The sequence below is a fragment of the Carlito syrichta genome, unplaced genomic scaffold (assembly GCF_000164805.1).
Source record: "Carlito syrichta isolate Samal-C Ts95f unplaced genomic scaffold, Tarsius_syrichta-2.0.1 Scaffold308658, whole genome shotgun sequence".
Taxonomy (NCBI): Eukaryota; Metazoa; Chordata; class Mammalia; order Primates; family Tarsiidae; genus Carlito; species Carlito syrichta.
The window spans coordinates 107,164-132,193 of NW_007252754.1; the positions used below are offsets into that span (position 1 = coordinate 107,164).

General features: G+C 39.6%; 1 protein-coding gene across 1 annotated transcript in view; it reads left to right on the forward strand.

Annotated features, from left to right (window-relative positions):
- The window catches only part of LOC103267995 (leukocyte immunoglobulin-like receptor subfamily A member 2), a 60,543-nt gene that overhangs the window by 32,774 nt on the left and 2,739 nt on the right, over positions 1–25,030 (forward strand).

Below are 25,030 nucleotides of genomic sequence, written 5' to 3' on the forward strand. Positions count from 1 at the left end.
AGCCAGGACTGGGGGAAGAAACATGGCAGGGGCTTAGTATAGGAGTCATGGAGCGGTGGTATAAGGGAGATGGACGGAGTCTGTTTTGGCTCAGCCTTTCCAGGGAGGTGTAACTTCTGAAAAAGTCACTACAACTCCTGCCCTGGGTTCCCTATCTACTAAAGGAGAACTGCCTGGACATGACCTCTAAACTCCCTCCATTTCTGACCTTTTCGAGCATCTTGAATCCTCTTTTGTCTCTAGGTCTTTCTGGGTCTGTTCTGCTTCTCTCAACTTCTATGTCTTGTAAGGGTTAAAAAGACAAGTGAGACAGGGCAGGTGCATGTGGCTTTTGTCCATCAGTTCTGAAGTCTGAACTTTGTAAGATAAAGATGTAATATTATAAGAACATGTTTAATAAAATCCCTTTGTTTTGGAATCTCTCCTTTCCCATGTGTCACACAAAATTGTCCATATTTTCCACTAAAAACCATGTACCCCAGCTCTTCATGACCCCAAGGTCCTTTCTCTACCTTGGCAGCATGTGATGAGTAGAAGCTGAAGAATGGGCTGGGTCAGCAGAGTTTGGGGTCTGGTCTACTGTTGATTCAGGGCAGATGCTGGGACTGATAAAGGAGGAAGAGGCTAATCTAAGTGGAGAGAGGACTGCTGGACACTCCCGCAGCTCTTATTCCTCATTTTCAAAGACCCTGAGAATGGAACCCCTCATGCACACACAAGGGGTCGCCGAGCCCTCTCAGGACAGGGCAGGAGGCTGCTCAGGCCTGGGTGGGATCTGACTGTGATGAATGTGGAGCCCATAGCAGACATGTTCCTTCAGAGAGAAGCCCCCAGCCTTGGGTATCACTCAGCAGGGCCCCTACTGTAGAGGCCTGATGGCCTGTATACTGAGGGCACACCAAAAACTAAGGGGAGATCATGCACTTATTCCCTGGGGCAAGTTAGGGAATCATCCAAAACACATCTTCAGTGTAATTAATTTCTACTCTGCACACCTTTTTTTAATCGTTGCTCTGCTTCTGAACCTTTTTAAGCAATATTGAACATATAAATTTATAATTTAATTTATGTGATATAAATTTACCATTTAAAAATAAGCAATTTTAGCCAGGCTTGGTGGCTCAGCCTGTAATCCCATGATTTGAGAGGCTGAGGTGAGTGGATTACCTGAGCCCATGTGTTTGAGATCCACCTGGGCAACTTGGCGAGACCTCATCTCTACAATAAATCAAAAATCAACCGGGCGTGGTAGTGCATGCCTGTAGTTCCAACTACTTAGAAGGCTGAAGAGGAAGGATCGCTGGAGCCCAGTAGGTCGAGACTGCAGTGGCCAGGAGCGAGCACTGCACTCCAGTGTGGGCGACAGAGTGAGACTCCAACTAAAAAAAATAGCAATTTTAGTATCATTTTTAAATGGGGCTTGATTTATTTTATGCATTCACTTTAGAAAATAATTTCTTATTAATATCAAGTATTCCTACCCAAAGCATTTAAAATTGAGGTTTATTCACTGCTCAAAGAAATCAAAGATGTTACAAACAAGTGGAAAAATATCCCATGCTCATGGATTGGAAGAATCAAGATTGTGATGTCCTTCTTACCTAAGGCAATCTACAGATTTAATGTAATACCCGTCTAATTACCAGCAACATTCTTCTCATACCTAGAAAACACAAATGAACAATCCTCAGCCAAACACACACACACACACACACACACACACACACACACACACACACACACACACACAAAGCAGGAGGTAACACATTACCAGGCTTCAAACTTTACTATAAAGCTACATAATCAAAACAGCTTGGTATTGGTACATGAACAGGCATGTAGAACAATGGAATAGAATTGAGATTCCAGAAGCAAAACCAATTTCTCAGTCAACTCATCTTCGACAAAGCCTCCACCACCAACCACTGGGGAGAGGAGAACCTATTCAGTAAATGGTGCTGGGAAAACTGGCTGACCACTTGCAGAAGACTCAAACAAGACCCCTATCTATCCTCATTCACAAAAATTAACTCTAAATAGATCAGAGACCTAAATGTAAAACCTCAAACCATAAGAACCTTAGAAAATGCAGGACACACCCTTATGGGAATTGGAGCTGGCATCCAATTCCTGAAAAAAACCTGAAACGCACAGGCCATAAGAGACAAGATAGGAAAGTGGGACCTCAGTATACTGACAAGCTTCTGTAAAGCCAAATAAACCATCAAGAGAGCAGGGACACAGCCCACAGACTGGGAAAAAGTATTTACCAGCTCCAGTTCTGAAAAAGGCCTAATATCTTGGATCTACAAGGAAGCCAAATGTGCTGAAAAGAAAAAAAACAAACATTCCCATTACAAAGTGGGCAAAAGATATGAACAGACACTTCTCAAAAGAAGACATACGAGCGGCCAACAGACACATGTAGAAATGTTCAACCTCACTAATCATCAAAGAGATGCAAATTAAAACTACACTGAGATACCACCTAACTCCAGTCAGAATGACCATTATCAATAACTCAAAAAATAACAGATGCTGGAGAGATGTGGTGAAAAGGGAACACTTCTACACTGTTGATGGGAGTGTAAACTAGTGCATCCTCTGTGGAAAGCAATGTGGTGATTCCTGAAAGCTCTAAAAATCGACCTTCCATATGACCCCGCAATCTCCCTACTGGAAATATACCCTGAAGAATTCCAATCACTGTATAAAAAAGATACCTGCACACGTATGTTTATCGCAGCATGTTCACAATAGCAAGATAATGCAGCCCATCAAAAGATGGATTAAAAATGTGGTACATATACATAATGGAATATTATGTAGCCATAAAAAAGAACAAAATCATGAATTTTGCAGCAACCTGGATGGAATTGGAATTTATAAGACTGAGTGATCTCTCACAGAAACAAAGATCAGAGTATAACATATTCTCACTTGTAAGTGAACCTTGAACAACTATCGTAATAGTATAAGAAAAGAATTGACAGGTGGTGGGAAACTATGGGGGGGCAGGGAGGGAAGGGAGGTGGGATTAATGGTAGTTGATATTTGCCTGGGAGTTGGGAGAACATCTCATCAACAAGGGTACCTGCTCAATGCATATTTGTATACCTAACCCTTAGCTGTACCCCACAATTTCAAAATAAAAAACATGTTAAATAAAATTGAGGTTTATTAATGAACTTAATTGCTTTGAAAACCTATTAAGAATAAATGTACACCTTAATTCGCATTTAAATAGTTGCTCAACTACTTTAACAATTCATAAGTGAGGTATTTGATTCCCTTATATTTCTAGCTTAAAAGTTAGGTGTATACAAGGGAGCTATTTGTGTGAACATATTAATGTACTTCATATTATCTCAATAGAGAATTTCTCCTTTTCCATTGCTTTTTAAATTTTAAACTTTTCATTTTAAATATATGGGGTGCAATTCAGGGTTAGGTATACAAATGCTCATTATGCAGGTACCCTTGTTGATGAGATATGCCTCTCCTCTCCTGGCAGTTTCCAACCACTTCCAATCCCTTTCTTATAGCATGATGATAATTTTTCAAGATCTGCTAATGAGTGAGAACATGTGATAATCAGTCATTTGTTTCTGTGACAGATCACTCAATACCATACACTCTAAGTTCATCCAAGTTGCTACAAAATTCATAATTTTGTCCTTCTTTATGGCTGTGTAATATTCCATTGTGTGTGTACCACTTTTTTTTCCAGTCCTCTTTTGATGGGCAGCACGGTTGGTTCCATGTTTTTGCTATTGTGAATAATGCTGCAATAATCATGCGTGTGCAGGTATCTTTTTCATAGAGTGATTTGAGTTCCTCTGGGTGTATTCCCAGAAGGGGAATTGTGGGGTCATATGGAAGGTTGATTTTTAGATATTTTAGAAATCACCACACTGTTTTCCACAGAGGCTGTACTAGTTTACACTCCCATCAACACTGTAGAAGTGTTCCCTGTTCCCCACATCCTCTCCAGCATCTGTTTTTTTTTTTTTTTTGAGTTATTGACAATGGCCATCCTGACTGGAGTTAGGTGGTATATCAGTGTAGTTTTAATTTGCATTTCTTTGATGACTAGTGAGGCTGAGCATTTTTTTCATGTACCTGTTTGCTTCTCAAATGTCTTCTTTTGAGAAGTGTCTGTTCATGTCTTTTGCCCACTTTGTTTTTTTAATTTTTTATTATAAAGATGTGGAGTACATTTCAGGGTTAGATATATAAACATTGATCAGGCAGGTACCCTTTTTTTGAGGTGATGCCCTTCCCTGCCCTAGCAGTTTCCTTCAACTGCCAATCCCATCCCACCCGACAGTTTCTCACTACTACCAATTGCTTTCTTATAGCATTGTAATTGTTTAAAGTCAGCTTATGAGTGAGAAAATATGGAGCTCAGTTCAATGCTTCTGTAATAAGTCACTGAATATATAAACTCTAAATCCATCCAAGTTGCTGCAAGTTGTCCTTTATGTCTTGCCCACTTTGTAATGGGGTGTTTGTGTTTTTCTTTTTGGCATTTTTTAGTTTCTTGTAGATCCTAGTTGTTAGGTCTTTGTCAGATAAGCAGTTGGCAAATATTTTTTCCTAGTCTGAGAATTGCCTTTCCACTCTCTTGTTGGTTTCTTAGCCTTTACAGGAGCTTGCCATTTTGATAAGGTCCCAGTTGTCTAACTTATCTTTTATGACTTGGACACTTGAGGTTTTGATCAGGAATTAGTTGACAGTTTCAATTTCCACAAAGGTTTCTCCTGCATTTTCTAAGGTTCCCATAGTTTGAGGTTTTACATTTAGGTATTGGTTCCATTTCGAGTAGATTTTTGTGTATGGTGGTATTATGGGTCTTGCTTTAATCTTCTGCATGTGGTCAGCCAGTTTTCCCAGCACCATTTCCTGAAAGGTTCTTCTCTACCCAGTGGTTAGTGGTGGAGGCTTTGTTGATGAGTTGGTTGAGAAATTGAAGTCTTGCTTCTGGAATCTCTATCCTGTTTCATTGGTTCTTGTACCAATACCAAGCTGTTTTGTTTATTGTTGTTTTATAATAAAGCTTAAATTCTGGAAGTGTGATGTCTCTCACTTTTTCTTTTCTTTTTTTTGTTGAGGATTGTTTTGGCTATTCATGGTTAATTATATTTCCATATGAATTCCTGTATTGTTGTTACCATGTCTGAGAAGAATGCTGCTGGTAATTTAATAGGTAAGGCTTTAAATCTGTAGATTGCTTTGGGTAGGATGGACATGTAAACAATGTTGATTCTTCTAATCCATGAACATGAAATATTTTTCCATTTGTTTGAGTCATCTTTGATTTATTTGAGTAGTTTTTTTTTTTTTTGTAGTAAATGTGTTTTACTTCTCTGGTTAGGAAGATGCCAAAGTATTTTATTTTTGTGTGTGTGGCTATTGTGTATAGAATTGTGTTTTTCTTTAGCTTTCTTTTTGTTTATTGTTGGTGTGTAGAAGTGCGACTGTCTTTTGCACATTTATTTTATACCTGAGTCTTTGCCAAAGTACTTTATCAGTGTAAGGAAGTTTTTCACAGATTCTATTAGATTTTTTTGGTGTGGAATCATGTCATCTGCAAAGAGAGATAACTTAACTTCCTCTTTTCCTATTTAAATATCACTGATTTCCTTCTCTTGTCTGAATGGTCTAGCTTGGACTTCCAATGCTATGTAAAACAGGCAAGATGAGAGTGTGCATGTTTGTCTTGTTCCAGTTTTTAGGGGTAAATTGTTCCAATTTTTGTCTGTTTAGCAGTATGTTGGCTGTGGGTTTCTCATAGATGGCTCTTACTATTTTTAGGTATGTTCCATCTATGCCTAGATGTTCGAGGATTTTTTTCAAGAAGTGGTGCTGGATTTTATCAAAAGCTTTTTCCATGTCTAATGATATAATGATGTGGTTTTTGTCTTTACATCTGTTGATGTAATTAATTACATTTATAGTCTTGTGGATGTTCAACTGGCCCTGCAACCCAGAGATGAAGCTTACTTAGTTATGGTGGATGATTTTTGAGATGTGTTGCTGGATCCAGTTTGATAGAATCTTGTTGAGGACTTTAGCATCTATGCTCATCAAGGATATTGGCCTGTAGTCCTCTCTCTTTGTTGGATCTTTAACCAGTTTGGGTATCAATGTGATGATAACTTCATATAATGTTTTGGGGAGAGTTCCATATTTCTCAATTGTCTGGAATACTTTCAATATGATTGGTATCAGCTCCTCCTTCTATGTTTTTATTTAAAACACATTTTATTATAAGATTGTGGGGTACAGATAAGGGTTAGGCAAACAAATGTGCATCATCCAGGCACCCTTGTTAATAAGGGGTGTCTCACCGCCCCCAGACAGATATTGACTACCATTAGTCCCACCTCCCTACCCCTCCCTACCGACCCCATAGTTTACCAAAAATGTCAGCCCTTTTCTTATAGTATTATGAGAGATGTTCAAGGTTCACTATATGAGTGAGAACATGTGATACTCAGATCTTTGCTTCTGTGCGAGATCACTCAGTATTATAGACTCTAGTGTCATCCAGGTTGCTGTGAAATTTATGATTTTTGTTCTTTTTTATGGTTGCATAGTATTCCATCGTGTATATGTACTACATTTTTTTAATCCAGTCCTCTTTTGATGGACAGAATGGTTGCTTCCAGGTTCTTGCTATTGTGAACAAAGTTGCGATAAATAATTTGTGTGGAGGTATCTTCTTTGTAGAATGATTTGAGTTCTTCAGGGTATATTCACAGTAGGAGGATTGCAGGGTCATATAAGAGGTCAATATTTAGAGCTTTTAGGAATCACCACAATGCTTTCCACAGAGGTTGCACTAGTTTACACTCCCACCAACAGTGTAGTAGTGTTCCCTTTTCACCACATCCTCTCCAGCATCTGTTATTTTTTGAGTTATTGATAATGGCCATTCTGACTGGAGTTAGGTGGTATCTCAGTGTAGTTTTAATTTGTATCTCTTTGATGATTAGTGAGATCAAACATTTCTTCATGTGTCTGCTGGTAGCTCGGATGTCTTCCTTTGAGAAGTGTCTGTTCATATCTTTTGCCCATTTTATAATGAGGTTGTTTGTTTTTTTCTTTTCAGCACGTTTGAGTTAGTTGTAGACCCAAGATGTTAGGCCTTTGTCGGACCTGGAGTTGGCAAATACTTTTTCCCAGTCTGTAGGCTGTCTCGCTGCTCTCTTGATGGTTTATTTGGCTTTGCAGAAGCTTGTCAGCTTAATGAGGTCCCACTTGTCTATCTTATCTCTTATGGCCCCTGCGTTTCAAGTTTTGTTCAGGAATTGGATGCCAGCTCCAATTCCCATAAGGGTGTGTCCTGCATTTTCTAAGATTCTTATGGTTTGAGGTTTTACATTTACGTCTCTGATCCATTTAGAGTTAATTTTGGTGTGTGGGGATAGATAGGGATCTTGCTTGAGTCTTCCACATGTAGTCAACCAGTTTTCCCAGCACCATTTACTGAATCGGTTCTCCTCTCCCCAGTGGTAGATGGCGGACACTTTGTCAAAGATGAGCTGGTTGAGAAATTGAGGTTTTCCTTATGGAATCTCAATTCTATTCCATTGGTCTATATGCCTGTTCCTGTACCAATATCAAGCTGTTTTGATGATTGTAGCTTTATAGTAAAGTTTGAAGTCTGGTAATGTGATACGTACTGCTTTGTTTTTTTTGCTGAGGATTGTTCTGGCTATTCTTGGTCGTTTGTGTTTCCATATGAATTTCTGTATTGTTTTTTCCAGGTCTGAGAAGAATATTGCTGGTAATCTGATGGGTATTGCACTAAATTGGTAGATTGCCTTAGGTAGGATGGACATCTTCACAGTGTTGTTTCTTCCATTATATGAGCATGGGATATTTTTCCACTTGTTTGTGTCATCTTTGATTTCATTGAGCAATTTTTTGTAGTTTTCATTGTAAAGGTCTTTCACATTTCTGGTAAGGAATATGCCAAGATATTTCATTATTTTTGTTGCCATTGTGAATGGAATTGTGCTTTTTACTTGGGTTACTGTTTGTTTATTTTGGTGTAAAGAAATGCGATTTTCTTTTTCACATTTATTTTATACCCTGAGATTTTCCCAAAGTTCTTTATCAGTGTAAGGAGGTTTTGACAGATTTTCTTGGGTTTTCAAGGTACACAATCATGTTATCTGCAAAGAGAGATAACTTGACTTCCTCTTTTCCTATTTGGATATCCCTGATTGCCTTCTCTTCTCTGATTGCTCTAACCAGGACTTCCAATATTATATTGAACAGGAGGGGTGAGAATGGGCATCCTTGTCTTGTTCCAGTTTTCAGAGGAAATGGTTCCAATTTTTGTCCATTTAGCAGTATGCTGGCTGTGGGTTTCTCATAGATGACTTTTAGTATTTTGAGGTATGTTCCCCATGTGCCTAGATGTTCGAGGGTTTTTATCCAGATGGGGTGCTGGATTATATCAAAAACATTTTCTGCATCTAATGATATAATTATGTGGTTTTTGTTTTGACATCTGTTGATGTATTTAATTACATTTATGATTATGAATGTTGCATCACAGAGATGAAGCCTACTTGATCATGATGCATGATTTTTGAGATGTGTTGTTGAATCTGGTTTGTTAGGATCTTGTTGAGAATTTTAGCATCTATGTTCATCAAAGATATTGGCCTGTAGCTCTCTTTCTTTATTGGGTCTTTACCTGGCTTGGCTATCAATGTGATGTCAGCTTCATAAAATGATTTGGGGAGAGTTCCATGTTTCTCAGTCGCCTGGAATACCTTCAGTAGGATTGGTATCAGTTCCTCTTTAAATGTCTTGTAAAATTCTGCTGGAAAGTCATCTGGTCTAGGACTTTTTTGGTAAGTAGTTTTCTTATTATGTAGTCAATTTTCTTGATTGTTATTGGTCTATTTAGGGTTTTAATTTCTTCTTGTTTCCACCTAGGCAGGTTGTGTGATGACAGAAAGTCCTCCATTTCCTTAAGGTTTTCAAGTTTGTTTCTATACAAGTGTACATAGTAGTCTCTAATGATCTTTGGTATTTCTTCAGGGTTTGTTGTTACTTCATCTTTTGTGTTTCTGATTATGTTTATTTGGGATTTTTCCTCTCTTTTTCTTGGTCAGTCTAGCTAGGGGACCATCGATCTTGTTTATCCTTTCAAAAACCCAGCTTTTTGTTTCATTGATTTTTTTGTATTATCTTTTTGTCTTCTATGTTCTGGATTTGGACTTTTATTTTGGTGATCTGGATTCTTCTGCTGAAATCAGGGTTTTGGTGGTCTTGCTTTTCCAGCTTCCTTAGGTGGCTTGTTAGACTGTTAATTTGTGACCTTCCATTTTCTTCATGTGCGTTTGTAGAGATATGAATTTCCCTCTTAGTTCAGCTTTCATGGCATCCCAGAGATGTTGGTAAGATGTTTCTTCATTTTCATTTATTTCCAGATATTTTTTAATCTCTGTTTTGATTCCATCACTGACCATGGAGTTGTTTATCATCATGCTGTTTAGTGTCCATGTCTTTGTGGGTTTTGGAGGAAACTTGTTGTTGTTGATGTTCATTTTTATTCCACTGTGGTCTGAGAAGGTGCATGATAATATTTTGGTCCTTTAAAATTTGCTTATGCTTGATTTATGACCAAGTGTGTGGTTGATATTAGAGTATGTTCTATGCACTGATGAGTAGAATGTATATTCTGTGGTCATTGATGGAGTGCTCTATTAATTAAGTGTCAATTAAGTTCATTTGGTCAAGAGTCACATTGAGGTTCCGTATCTCATTGCTGATTTTTTTGTCCTGATGATCTGTCTAGGCTTTTGAGTGGGTTATTGACGTCCCCAGCTATGATAGTTTTAGAGTTGATATCTTTTTTGAGTTTACATAAAAGCAGCCTTATGAAATTGGTGCTCCTATGTTGGGTGCATATATGTTTAAGATAGATATTTCTTCTTGATGGATTGAAACTTTTATCATTATGTAGTGGCTTTCTGTATCTTTTAAAATTTTTAATAGCTTAAAGGGCATTTTGTCTGAAATTAAGGTTGTGACCCCTCCTTTCGTGTGTGTACTTTTTGCCTGAAAATTTGTTTCCCCTCCTCTTACTTTGAGCCTGTGAGTGTCCTTTCTACTGAGGTGAGTCTCTTGAAGGCAATACATTTTATCCATTTTGCCTGGTGATATTTGATTCATTTTGCCATTCAATGTCTTTTTAGTGGTGCATTTAGTCCATTCACATTTAGGCTAATTACTGAACTGCAAGAGATGATCCCTGTCATAAGTTTCTTACAAAGTTGTTGTTCCTGTCTGTTTTTTGGTTTTTGAATTGGTTTATGTGTGTTTAATTTTTTGCCTGTAGTCTTGTGAAGAATATTTTTGTTCTTTTCTCCTTTTCGTCTGTGTTCAGTACTTTCTTAAGTGTTTCTTGTAGAGGTGGTCTGGTGGCAGTGCAAGTTCTTAGGGATTGGATATCTGGGAAAGATTTCAATTCTCCCTCACTGATGAAGCTTAGCTTAGCTTAGTTATTCTTGGTTGGAATTGTTTATCTGGGCACTTCTGCCAAGATGGCGATGGGGCAGCTTGGTCTGTGAGACTCTCCACTGAGGAGAATGCAAAGAGACTCTGGTTCTCTCCCCAGAGGCTGCAGATGCCATCATTGGCAGCCTGCTCTTCGCACGGAGCTCAGCCATAGATTTCACTGAGACATCACCGTAGTCTGGGCAGCTATTGTGGCTGCTGCTGTTGCCACAGCTGGCAGCCATTTTACATTGCACTGCCAGTGCCTGAGGTGAGCCGTAGCTGCCACCACCTCCTCCGAGGTAGCCATTGCACAACACACCGCCTGTGCCTGAGGCGATCTGCCACTACCACTGCTGCTGCTGCTGCCATGGCCACTGAGGCAGCCATTCCACAATGCACCATCAGTGCTTGAGGTGAGCTACAGCTGCACTGCCACCGAGGCAGCCATTACACATCACACGGCCAGTGCCTGAGGTGATCTATGACTTCAGACCTTGTAGCCCCTGTGAACATGATCTGCTGAGGTCTACTACCACTGAGACATTCTGCCAGGTCGTGGGTCTCCTCCCATGTGCCTTGAGGCAACATCTCCCTCCCCTTAGTGGCGGGCAAGCAGCTGAGATAAAGACCATCTGGAGTGAGAGATAACACCACATGCTGGTGATTCAAGGTAACAACACCGAAAGGGGAAAAATGGAAGCCTGACAGACACAGGCCAGATCTGAATGGTGAATGGGGCAGTCATGAACTGTGTGATGATCTGAGCTGCTCTTCACAACAGGCCAGGGGCAACTGATCCTAACTGTGAACAAACTTACCAGCCTGAAAAGACAGCTAGAAATCAGAGTTAAAAGGACATTTGACTAAAATAAAAGTCTCAGAGTGTGCTCGATTGGTTCTGTTAGTCTACTGACTTGATTCAATTCCTTTTGTATTGCTCCCCCCACTTTTTTTCCTCCTTCTTTTCCCTTCTTTTCTTCTCCTGTAAACCATATCTTTGCATAGAGGAATAGCACACCAATAAGGAGGTTGGTAAGCTTGTATGTTAGTAACAGTGTATGTTTTAGCTTTTTGTGTGTGGGAGTTGGTTAGTTTGTAGCTGTGGTCTATTGTTTTTATATGTTTTAATTTTTGCCTCTCTCTCCTTTTTTTGGTACACTCGTCTGTTTTCACCCTTACTCTTCTCTCTCTCCACCCCCTTCTTTCCCCCACTGCCTGCTGCATTCTCTTCCCTCTTTTAACCGCATTTTATTTCAGGGAGTAAACCTACAACCCCACTGCATGGGCAGATTCCAAGGCAGTGGGAAGTGGGTTTCAGATTATTCATACACCTGTTGGCAGATACCAGGACCTGCAGATAGATTATGAATCACAGCTCCCCCCTTAAGTAAATCTCAAAACTGCAAAAAGGACCACCACCAACCTACAGTGCAACTCCAGAATTGAACAAAGTAAGAGGACATACATAAAGACGAACAGGAGACCGAACAAACAGAAGTAAAAACAACCCCTCCACCCCTGAATAACAGAATTAAAGAAGACGGTGATGTAGAGGGAAGGAAAAAGTAGAGAAAGGGGAAACAACAAAAAAACCAAAAACTGCACAAATGAAGAAAAATGAAAAGAAGAATATAGGTCTCACCCAGACCCCTCAGAGGTCAGACACTGAGAAACAGACTTCAGAGCACAAACAATGAAGAGCCCCCAGAATGACTGGTCACATGAAACAAACCCAGAAATCAAGACATTAATAGAGAGAATAAAAAAAATCGAAGAGAGACAAAAGGAAAATAGGAAGGAGCTGATGTCAGAAAAAACAGCAGTAAAGTATACTGTGACGGAAATAAATAACAAACTAATAAGTATGGAATGAAGAATTAGCCAAGCAGAAAAAAGAATCTCAGAGCTCGAAGACTAAAACACAGAACTCACCCAAGCTGTCAAAAACATGGAAAAGAAGCTCAAAAAGACTGAACAAAATCTTCAAGAAATGAATGATTACTTCAAGAGACCGAACTCAAGAGTAATTGGCCTTCCTGAGGCAGAGAGAGAAACAGAGACCACATTGAAACAATATTTCATTTTATCATTCAAGAAAACTTCCCTCATCTCATCAGTGATGCAAAAATTCAAGCACAAGAGATTCAGAGAACCCCTGCAAGACAACAAATGAGAAGACCAACTCCCAGACACATAATAATTTGCCTAAATAAAGTAGGTATAAAAGAAAAAATCCTAAAGGCTGCAAGAGAAAAAGATCAGTCTACCTACCAGAGAAGACCAACTAGAATAGCAGCAGATTTATCTACAGAAACCCTCCAGGCTAGGAGAGCTTGGAGCCCTATCATCAAAGTTCTAAAAGAGAAACAATTTCAACTGAGAATAGCCTACACAGCCAAGCAAAGCTTCATCAGTGAGGGAGAATGAAATCTTTCCCAGATATCCAATCCCTAAGAACCTATGCTGCCACAAGACCACCTCTACAAGAAACACTGAAGAAAGTATTGAACACAGAAGAAAAGAAAAAAGAACAGCAACGTTCTTCACAAGAGTACAGGCAAAAGATTAAAAACACACATGAACCAACTCCAGAACCAAAAGAAAGACAACACAAACAGAAAGAACAACAACTCTGAAAGAACATTATGATAGGGATCAACTCTCATATTTCAATAATTAGTTTGAATGTGAATGGACTAAATGCAACACTGAAAAGACAAAGAATGGCAAAATGGATAAAATTTCACCAGGCAACAATCTATTGCCTTCAAGAGACTCACCTCACTAGAAACGACACTCACAGACTCAAAGTAAGAGGATGGAAAACAAATTTTCAGGCAAAAGGAACACAAAAGAAAGGAGGATCTTAATCTCAGACAAAATACCCTTTAAGCTATTGAAATTCAAAAAAGATACAGAAGGCCACTACATAATGATAAAAGGTTCAATCCATCAACAATAATTATCCATGCTAAACATATATGCACCCAACATAGGAGCACCAACTTTCATAAAGCAGCTTCTGGGTAAACTAAAAAAGGTTATCGACTCCAACACCATCATAACTGGGGACTTCAATACCCCACTAACAACCCTAGAGAGATCATCAAGACAAAAAATCAGCAACGGGATCTGAAACCTCAATTTGACTCTTGACCAAATGGACTTAATTGATACCTACAGAACTCTCCATCCAAAGACCATAGAATATACATTGTATTCATCACCACATGGAATGTACTCCAAGATCAACCACATACTTGGCCATGAATCAAGTATAAGCAAATTTAAAAGGACTGAAATTTTACCATGTATCTTCTCAGACCACAGTGGAATAAAATAAACATTAACACCAACAAGGTCCCCCCAAAACCCACAAAGACATTGGCACTAAACAGCATGAAGCTAAACAACTCCTGGGTAAACAATGAAATCAAAACAGAGATTTAAAAATACCTGGAAACAAATGAAAATGAAGAAACATCTAACCAAAATCTTTCGGACACCCTAAAATCTGTAGTAAGAGCAGAATTTATATCCCTACAAAAAGCACATGAAAAAAAGGGAAGGATCACAAATTAATAGCCAAACAAGCCACCTTAGAAAGCTGGAAAAGCAAGACTACCAAAACCCTAATTTCAGCAGAAGAATCCAGATCACCAAAATAAAACACAAATCCAGAACATAGAAGACAAGATAATACAAAAAATCAATGAAACAAAAAGCTGATTCTTCAAAAGGACAAACAAGATTGATGGTCCCTTAGCTAGACTGACCAAGAAAAAGAGAGAAAAAGCCCAAATAAACACAATCAGAAACACAAAAGATGAAGTCACATCTGACCCAGAAGAAATACAAAATATCATTAGAGACTACTACATACACTTGCATGGAAACAAACTTGAAAACCTTGAGGAAATGGAAGACTTTCTGACATAATACAATCTGCCTAGGTTGAAACAAGAAGAAATTGAGACCCTAAATGTTCCAATACCAGTCAAGGAAATTGACTACATAATATGAAAATTGCCTACAAAAAAAAACCCGGGTCCAGATGACTTTCCAGCAGAATTCTACAAGACATTGAAGGAGGACTTGATACCAATCCCACTGAAGGTATTCCAGGTGATTGAGAAAGATGGAATTCTCCCCAAATCATTTTACGAAGCTAAAATCATATTGATACCCAAGCCAAGTAAAGACCCAACAAAGAAAGAGGAATGCAGGCCAATATCTTTGATGAACATAGATGCTAAAATTCCCGACAAGATCCTAGCAAACCGGATTCAACAACACATCTCAAAAATCATCCATCATGACCAAGTAGGCTTCATCCCTGGGATGCAAGCCAGGTTCAACATTCATAAAACCATAAATGTAATTAAATACATCAACAGATGTCAAAACAAAAACCATATGATTAAAACATTAGATGCAGAAAAAGCTTTTGATAAAATCCCATACCCCTTCTTGATAAAAACCCTCAAACATTTAGGCATATGGGGAACATACCTCAAAATTGTAAAAGTCATCTACGAAAAACCCACTGTCAGCATACTCTTAAATGGACAAAAATTGGAACCATTTCCCCTGAAAACTGGAACAAGACAAGGATGCCCACTCTCACCCTTCCAGTTCAATACAGTATTGGAACTCCTGGCTAGAGCAATCTGAGAAGAGAAGGCAATCAAGTTTACCCAAATAGGAAAAGAGGAAGTCAAGTTATCTCTCTTTGCAGATGACATGATTGTATATCTTGAAAACCCAAGAGAATCTGTCAAAAACCTCCTTACACTGATAAAGGACTTTGGCAAAGTCTCAGGATGTAAAATAAATGTGTAAAAGACAATTGCATTTCTTTACCCCAATAATAAACAAACAGAAACCCAAATAAAAAGCACAATTCCATTCACAATAGCCAGAAAAAAATGAAATACCTTGGCATCTTCCTAACCATAGACATGAAAGATCTTTACAATGAAAACTGCAAAACTCTGCTCAAAGAAATCAAAGATGACACAAACAAGTGGAAAAATATTACATGCTCATGGGTTGGAAGAATCAACATTGTGAAGATGTCCATCTTACCTAAGGCAATCTACAGAATCAATGCAATACCCGTCAAATTACCTGCAACATTCTTCTCAGATCTAGAAAAAACAACACAGGAATTCATTCACAGACGACCAAGAATGGCCAGAAGAATCCTCAGCAGAAAAAACAAAGGAGGCAATATCACATTACCAGACTTTAAACTTTACTATAAAGCTACAATCACCAAACCATCTTGGTACTTGTATAGGAACAGACATATAGATCAATGGAATAGAATTGAGATTCCAGAAACAAAACCTCAATTTCTCAATCAACTCATCTTCGTCAAAGCCTCCACCACCTACTACTGGGGAGAGGAGAACCTATTCAGTAAATGGTGCTGGGAAAACTGGCTGACCACATGCAGAAGACTGAAACAGGATCCCTATCTATCTCCATATACAAAAATTAACTCCAAATGGATCAGAGACCTAAATGCAAAACCTCAAACTATAAGAACCTTAGAAAATGAAGGACACACCCTCATGGAAATTGGAACTTTCATCCAATTCTTGAACAAAACCTGAAACCCACAGGCCATAAGAGATAAGATAGACATGTGGGAACTCATTAAACTGAAAAGCTTCTGCAAAGCCAAAGAAACCATCAAGAGAGCAGGGAGACAGCCTACAGACTGGGAAAAAGTATTTGCCAACTCCAGGTCTGACAAAGGCTTATCATCTTGGATCTACAAGTAACTCAAACATGCTGAAAAGAAAAAGACATACAACCCCATTAGAAAATGGGCAAAAGATATGAACAGACACTTCTCAAAGGAAGACATCTGAGCAGCCAACAGACACATGAAGAAATGTTCAACCTCACTCATCATCAGGGAGGTGCAAATCAAAACCACACTGAGATACCACTCAACTCCAGTCAGAATGGCCATTATCAATAACTCAAAAAATAACAGTTGCTGGTGAGGGTGTGGCAAAAAGGGAACACTTTTACACTGTTGGTGGGAGTGTAAACTAGTGCAACCTCTGTGGAAAGCAATGTGGTGATTCCTGAAATCTCTAAATATCAACCTCCCATATGACCCCGCAATCCCCTTACTGGGAATATACTCTGAAGAACTCAAATCACTCTATCAAAAAGATACCTGCACACGAATGTTTATCACAGCATTGTTCACAATAACAAGAACCTGGAACTAACCATGCTGTCCATCAAAAGAGGACTGGAAGCCAGACTCAGTGGCTCAGCCTGTAATCCCACGCCTTGGCAGGCTGAGGTGAGTGGATTGCTTGAGCCTGCGGGTTCGAGACCCGTGTGGGCAACTTGGCGAGACATGATCTCTACAATAAAAAAAACTAGCCGGGTGTGGCAGTGTATGCCTGTAATTCCAGCTACTTGGATGGCTGAGGCAGAAGGATCATCGGAGCCCAGCAGGTTGAGGCTTTGGTGACCGGGAGCGGCCACTGCACTCCAGTCTGGGTGACAGAGTGAGACTCCAACTCAAAAAAAAGAGGACTGGATTAAAACATGTGATACATATACACGATGGAATACTATGCAACCATAAAAAAGAACAAAATATTGAATTTTGCAGCAACTTGGATGGAACTAGTCAATAATACTGAGTGATCTCTCACAGAAACAAAGATCTAAGTATCACATGTTCTCACTCATATAGTGGACCTTGAACATCCACCGAAATAATATAAAAAACAAAAGACTGACAGTGGTGGGAAACTATGGGGGGGAAGGGGAAGGGAGGTGGGTTTAACAGTAGTCAATATCTGTCTGGGAATGCAGAGAAACCCCTTATCAACAAGGGTGCCTGAACTAAGCATATTTGTATACCTAACCCTATTCTGTATCTCACAATATCAAAATAAAAAATATTGATAAAAAAGAAAAAGAAATTGTTTATCATTTAGAACTTTGGAGACATGGCTCCAGGCTCTTCTAGCCTGGAGTGTTTCTGTAGATAAATCTGCTGCTATTCTAATTGGTCTTCCCTGGTAGGTAGTATGACCTTTTTCTCTTACTGGCTTTAGGATTTTTTCTTTTATAGCTATTTTGTTTAGGCAAATTATTATGTGTCTGGGAGTTGGTCTTCTCATGTGTTGTCTTTCAGGGGTTTTCTGAATCTCTTGTGTTTGAATTTTTGCATCACTGATGAGATGAGGGAAGTTTTCTTGAATGATTTCATGAAATGTTTGCTTTAGTGTGACTTTGACTCTCTCTCTGCCTCAGGAAGGCCAATTACTCTTAGTTTGGGTCTCTTGAAGTGATCATCTCCTCAAGGTTTTGTTCTGTCTTTTCAAGCTTCTTTTCTTTGCTTTTGACAGTTTGGGTTAGTTCTGTATTTTGATCTTCAAGTTTTCTGAGATTATTGATTCTGCTTGGGTAATTCTGCTTTCCATGCTTACTAATTTGCTATTTATTTTCATCACAGTGTTCTTTACTGCTGTTATTTCTGTCATCAACTCCTTCCTATTTTCCTCTTGTCTCCTCAATTTTTTTATTCTCTCTATTAATGTCCTGATGTCTGAGTTTGTTGCATGTGACCAGTCATTCTGGGGGCTCTTCATTGTTTGTGTTCCAAACTCTTTTTTCTCAGTGTCTGACCTCCAGGGGTCTGTGTGAGCCCTATATTCTTCTTTTGTGTTTTCTTCATTTTTGCAGCTTTTTCCATCACTACTTTTCCCTTCCCTCCTCTTCCCCATCTTCTTTAATTCTGTTATTCAGGGATGGATGGGTTGCTTTTACTTCTGTTTGTTCAATCTCCTATCATTCCTAATGCATTTCCTTTTGCTTTGTTCCATTCTGGAGTTTGACTGTAAGTTAAGGGCAGTCCTTTTTGCAGTTTTGAGATTTAATTCAGGGTGCAGTTGTGATTCAAAATCTCCTTGCAGACCCCAGTATCCACCAGCAGGTGTATGGATAGTCTGAAACCCACTTCCCACTGCCTTGGAGTCTGTCCAGGCAGTGGGGTTGTAGGTTTACTCCCTGAAAGCAAAATGAGGTTAACAGAGAGAAGAGAATGGAGCAAGCAGTGAGGGGAAGAGGGAGGTTTAGAGAGAGAGAGGAGTGAGAGGGAAAACAGATGAGTGTGCCGACTGGTAAGTGAAAAGAGACACAAATACTGAAACAAATACAAAGAAAGACAATAAACACCACTGAGAACTAACCAACAACCATATAAAAAAACTAAAACATACAATGATGCTAATGTACTCACTGACCAACCTCCTTATTGGTGTGCTATTCCTCTATATAAGATGGGGTTTAGAGAGAAATAAGATAAAAGGAAAAAAGAAGAAAAAAAGGGGAAAGGGATAGATTAAAGTCAGCAGACTAACAGAACCAACCAAGCACACTCTGAGACTTTTCCTTTAAGTTCCATGTCCTTTCAGTTCTGACTTCTAGTTGTCTTTGCAGGTTGGTAGAATTGTTCACAGTTAGGTAAATTGCCCCTGGCCTGCTGTGAAGAACCGTTCAGATATGGGCTCCCTGCCCTGTCTACTACTGAGATCTGGCCTTGTTTATTTATGAAGGGGGAAGGTCATCTGTCATTCCCCTTTTGATGTTGTTACCTTGGATCCCCAGCAGGTGATGCTATGTTACCACTGCTGCTGCTGAATCCTGCAGTCCAAAGGCTAGTGAGCCAGTAAATGACCGGCGGTGGCCACTTCCCCATACACTTGGGGAACTCCACAGGCCTGACTCTGGGCGAGGGATATGGTGTGGCAGTGGCAGTGGCAGCAGGACTTGGGCGGTGGTGATCTCAGAATATCCCACTTGTGGGGGCCTCACTGTCTGAAGTCATGGGTTGCCTCAGGCATGGGCAGGCAATGACCGCAGTGGTGGCATCCGAGGCTGTGGCAGCAGCCCAGACCGCTGTGATGTCTGAGTGGTGATGGCAGTTGCAGTGGCAGCTGAGCTCCCTGTGAAGAGCAGCCTGCCGAAGATGGGAGCTGCAACCCTTGGGAGAGAGTTAGGGTCTTTATGAGTGTTCTCTTTCACAGAAGTTCTCACAGACCCTGCTACCACATTGCCATCTTGCTGGTAGTCCACCTTCTATGTTTTTTTAGAATTCTGTTGGCAAGCCATCTAGTCCACGATTTATTTATTTATTTAAGATAGAAAAGTTTATTTAAAAGTAAATTAGAGAGAGGAAGAGAAGGGAGACAGATGATTCATCTCCCCAAGGTGGGGGAGGGTGGCCAAGGCCAGGAAGCATTGCTGCAGCCATAGCTTAAAGAGCACTTGACCACACCAGAGTCTAGCAAGGAAATGGCCATTGACTGCTTGTGGTTGAGTCCTTTTAATCATTCCTCTTCATGTGGGAAGATCATTAAGGTGTTTGGGTGGTGGTCTACTCCACGTCATCAGGAAGGGGCAGGTAAGAGCAGGTATTGACATCAGGTGATGGACAGTAGGCAGATGGGTGGGTTAGTCACATGATTGCTGCCATGGTGGGGTTTATTTGTGTCAATAGGTCTCAAATCCTTGATTAGGTTAACCCTGGGAAGCAGGTTTCCTGCAAGAGGCTTGTTAGACATTTGCAATTCACAAATTCTGTGACCAAAGGTGGTTGTATTATCACTTTTATGGCTTTGGCCAGCCAAAGGGTGATCTTTGATCTTCAGCCTTGACAAGGACCTAAAAGTTTACTAGAGATTATTATGCTAAACCATGAATTGAAATGTTGGGCTGTCCTGGTCTTGCATCTGATGGAGATTTGCCAAGGGGGGATTGGATAGGCTTCTGCTTGTTCTGCAGTTGAATGTCTGAATGCTTTCTAATAGCTATGCTGTGGCAAAAAGACTAAACTAAGAATAGGCTAAGTTTCTTCTAGGTTTCTATAGGTACTGTTCATTCCTACCTCTTACTATTTTAAAAATATTCTTATTTATACCCGGGAACAGGGATGAAAGTCAGGCTTCTGTAACTACTTTCTGCTGTACATGGGATTTAGAGCTGTCCCTACCTGTTTAGAGCAAGAGGAGGGGATGAGAGGATAGGAGCCCATGCATTAAGTGTTTTCAGTATTTGTATCCACAGTATTGACTATAAGAATTAATATTATTATAAAGGCCATATAGCTACTTTATAACATAGCAAGTTTTTGATGTCTAGTAAAATGTATTTACAGTTATCCCAGTGGGTTGATACCTACTACAGGAGTCCAGTCAGTTCTCATTGTTGCACCAGTAAATTTCTGAGTCCATATGTTGACTTCCGTCCCCACAGCTTGTCTTTTAGCCTTTACAACAATTGATATGCTAGAGGTTTGTGAAGCCCAGGTAACCTCTATGCCAGCGTGATAGGATATTAATATTTTTCCTCTCTTGATGAGAGGAGTGGGAGGGTATAGGCCTTCTAACAAGGAAATATTACCTTAAATAAAGTTTAACAAAAATAATGTAATCCTTGTGCTTAGAAGGAGATTCCAAAGTCATTAGTAATTTGGCACCAAAAAGTACTATAGCCAATTACAAACTTCTGTGAGTGAAATCAATCTACCTGGTCTGCAGTTAGCTCAGGATGGTGTGGGTAGGTGTGGCTTCTGGAGCTTGTTTCTTACCTTACCCTAGAGAGACTAAATTGAGAACTTGAAGAGTTTAAGTATTAAAAAATTTAAAAGCATAATGTTATAACATAAGATTACAGTAGTTATTGTAAGTTACTTATTTAGCCAAAGTGGTAGTCCAAAGATTTTGAAAAGAAAAAAGAAACCTCCTTTTTTTTGTAACAAAGGTGGTGGGGGAGGGCTAACTGAATTTTTATTCTTTCTTTGCCCCTCTTTTGATTAAAGAATAAAATTCTTTTGGATAATGCTATATGATTTCAACATGGATGGCCAGGACCAAAAGTCTGGCACCTGTGTTAAATTAAGAAATTAATTTGGATTCCAGCACCCTATTTACCTGGGGGATTGTTGGGGTGATGCTGAGCCAGTGCCAGGTAGTTTAGCAGATTTGCAGGCCTCCATAGGTGACCACCAATTGTGAGCCAAGTGTTCTCTTCTCTCTTCAGAAGAGAGTGTGAAATAAGCTAAATCAGTTAAAAAAAATCAAATTGCTAGCAAAATAATAGTATCAACCAACTTACTCCATTTTGTTTAAAGCTTCCATCTTAGTTGATTGCCTGGCCTAAGAATCACCCCTCAAAGCCACATGTGATTACTGTAATGGTCCCATGACCACAGACCCCCAGCTTTGTCCCCTTTGGGCAGGTCATACTGACCGTTTCCTGCTGACTGTTGCAAAACTCCTTAGCCATAAGTTTCATGTAATTGTATGTTTTGTTAACTGAAATCAAATGTTACTCTTTGTAAAACACCATTGTTACATTTTCATATTTTGTTCTTATATTCTGTCAGTGACTTAACCAAGGTAACTTCATTGTGTAATAATTCTTCTACATTGTCTCTATGTAACTGCCTTTAACTATATCTTGTTGGCAGAACTCTAGGGACTTCCCAGTCACCAGCTATACCTGGGACATAAAATTAATCAAAACTCCTTAACAATCTTAAGTTCCCATTTTTGTTGCCAAGTTATTAGTTAATGGTTGCTATGGTCACTAACTTGCTATGTAGACAATACTGAAAATTTTACCTATAAAACCTTGCCACAAATTGCACTAGTTTGTCAGGTGTTTTTCTTTTTGGCATTTACCTGCTCTTGACCCGTGCATTAATAAAGAACTCATAATTAATTAGACTCAGTTTACTGGCATGTCTTCTTCTCACTCACTCGGTCATAACAAGTAATGCTTCCCAATGGCTTTCTAACCATTACAATGGACAAGGTCCAGGAGGTTAAAGCCTTTTTGGGATAACTATGCTTTCAGTTCTCCCACAGACTGTACACATAAGCAATGGGCACCATCCCCTTAGCAGGTTTGTTTTTACCAGGTGTCTGATGGGCAGTTGGAGTTTTGTCACTAAAGGTGACTGCCAATTGGGATGCCTCCTTGGCCCTTTGGTTCTGCAGTCCTCCATGTTGGTACCCTGTTGCTTTTCTAGTGTCTCAGCTAGAAAAAAAAACTCAAAAATTATTTTTAACAGACTACACTTAAGACTTTTTGGTTATTTCTGTTTGTAACAGTTTGATGTAAAACACTTTCGAGTGAGCAGACCACATGAATGTGGAATGATCTGTGCCTACTTGTTTATAATTAGGAACAGGCAAAGTTGTTAAAAACCCTTATGAATTATTAAATTGTAGTCTTAGTTGTAAAGTGTGGACAATTAGGTGAGAGTGATTAGTTTTCATTTTTATTGTGTTTACGCATAGTACCCAGTATTTTACCTGTCCAGCAGAAGTACTTGGCTTAGTAAAAGTGACTTAACCAGGTGGGAATGGCCAGTTTTCAAACCTTATTATGTCAGGCAGGGTGTCTAGTACTTAAAGTTTTACCTTTAACAAACAGTGATGTTATTTAGCACCAATGTGTTAACACATGATAAGGTTGGAAGTAAAATTTCACTAAAGCACTTGTAAGTTTGATTGAAAAAGTAAATTAAAATTACAATTTACCTTTTTGTAATTAGTTAACAGGATTAATTTACATGATTTTTTTTACTTGTGTCTGGGAAGAAGGTTGATATAGTTTCAGTTTAGATATAACTTGAGAGAGATTTATTATAAAAAAAGAACATTACTATCCTTTTGTCCCAGCTGCCCCCCTGAGAAGAAACCTGTTAAGTCATGTGGAAATCTGAATGGGCTCCCCAAGGACACATGGGGGTGCTGACTTGTTGCATTTAGTAGGGTTACTGCCAGGAGGTTATTAGGCAGTGGGGGCAAGGGGGGTGAGGAGGCTAGAGGTTGGGGTCAGGTGCCATGGCCTTTGGCACTGGCTCCCCCTCTGCAGGTAAAAGAGAAAGACTGAAGGTCAGGGTTAGGTGCCACAGTCATAGATGCTAGTCCCTTCTCCACAGGTAAAGGGTGGAAAGCAAGAAGGAAGAGAAGGAAGAGAAACTGACGGAGAGTGGAACAGTAAAAGTAGATTACAAGAGAGACAGAAGTTAAACCTGCTGGGTTAGCATTTGAGTTGTTAGAGGGATAACAGGAATTGGAATTGTAAAAGGAATAGGAGAGTATGAAGGGTGTGAAAATCTTTTGAGGGAGGGGCAGTTAAGTCAGCAGGATTAGTATCCTGATAAGCCTATGGGCAGTGGGGTCTGGGGAGCCAACACAGACATATGGCAAGAAGAACAGATATCTAGGTAGTGAGTTAACTTATAAAGGGCTTGAATATATGGGATTTCAAGGTATTTGTCATTTCCTTTTAAGTACAAATCAAGTTGCAGAAGTGTGTTAGGAGATGAGGAGCCACTTTTTGGTCAGGTTTTGTCATTCCACAGCTTATATTGTGGATTTTCCCTGTACTTGTCCACCCAATGAAAATGTCAGCTGGGGCAAGGTGGGCCAGAGCCAGAGCTGGGGCTGTAAAGCAGCAATAAAAGGAAACAGGGATATAGTTGGGATTAGCTCTTGGTTTCATGGATTTGTTTCTGGGCCATAGCCATCCAGATACCCTGCCAGGTGTCCCCAACAGGTTCAAGGGAATCAGTGTAAAGGATGTGAGTCACCAGGGAGAGAACGTCCTCCCATCCCTGTGTCCACTGGAGCTCTCAGGATGCTATACTCCACCATGTCTTGGAAGACCTGGTACCAGGATTTGGCAATAGGATCACTATGAGGTAATTCCCAAGACAGGATGGGGAAAATCTCGAGAGACCCAGAAAGTCATCTGAACCAGGTAGGTCCAAGAGCGTGCATATGATAAATGAGGGATGACTCACCAGAGGCACAGAAATGTGCACCATGTAGCTGTTGGTGTCTCAAGGTCCTTCGTGTAGTTACTTTGCCAACCAGAGAAGAAAAGAAAAAGAAACAAAGCACTTTCTCTCCCACCCATATGGGCGCTGGCATATTTTCCTTCAGGGACCTTCTTGCCTCCCTAGGGAGTAGCTCTGGGCAGAGACCATCAGTTGTCCTGCTTTATTTTGTGTTCTGTTTGCCTGAAACTGTTTCCCATCCTCCTACTTTGAGTCTATGAATGTCCTTTTGGTAACATGAGTCTCTTGAAGACAATATATTGTTGCCTCATGATATTTTCTCCAATTTCCAGTAGTCCATTCACATTCGGACTAATTATGGAGAAGTGAGTGTTTATCTCTGCATTTTCTGTCCAAGTTAGTCTATTACTGTTCTTTAAAAAATGTGCAAATTTATGATTAAAAATGCATAATTCTCTCCCATATTCATTAAGATAGATTATCTTATAACTTCATTATAGAATGCAAGTTCTTATTAATGTCAATTGTTTTTTATTTTTATTTTTGAGTTGGAGTCTCACTCAGTCATGAAGACTGGAGTGCAGTGGCTGCTCCTGGCCACCGCAGCCTCGACCTGCTGGGCTCCAGCGATTCTTC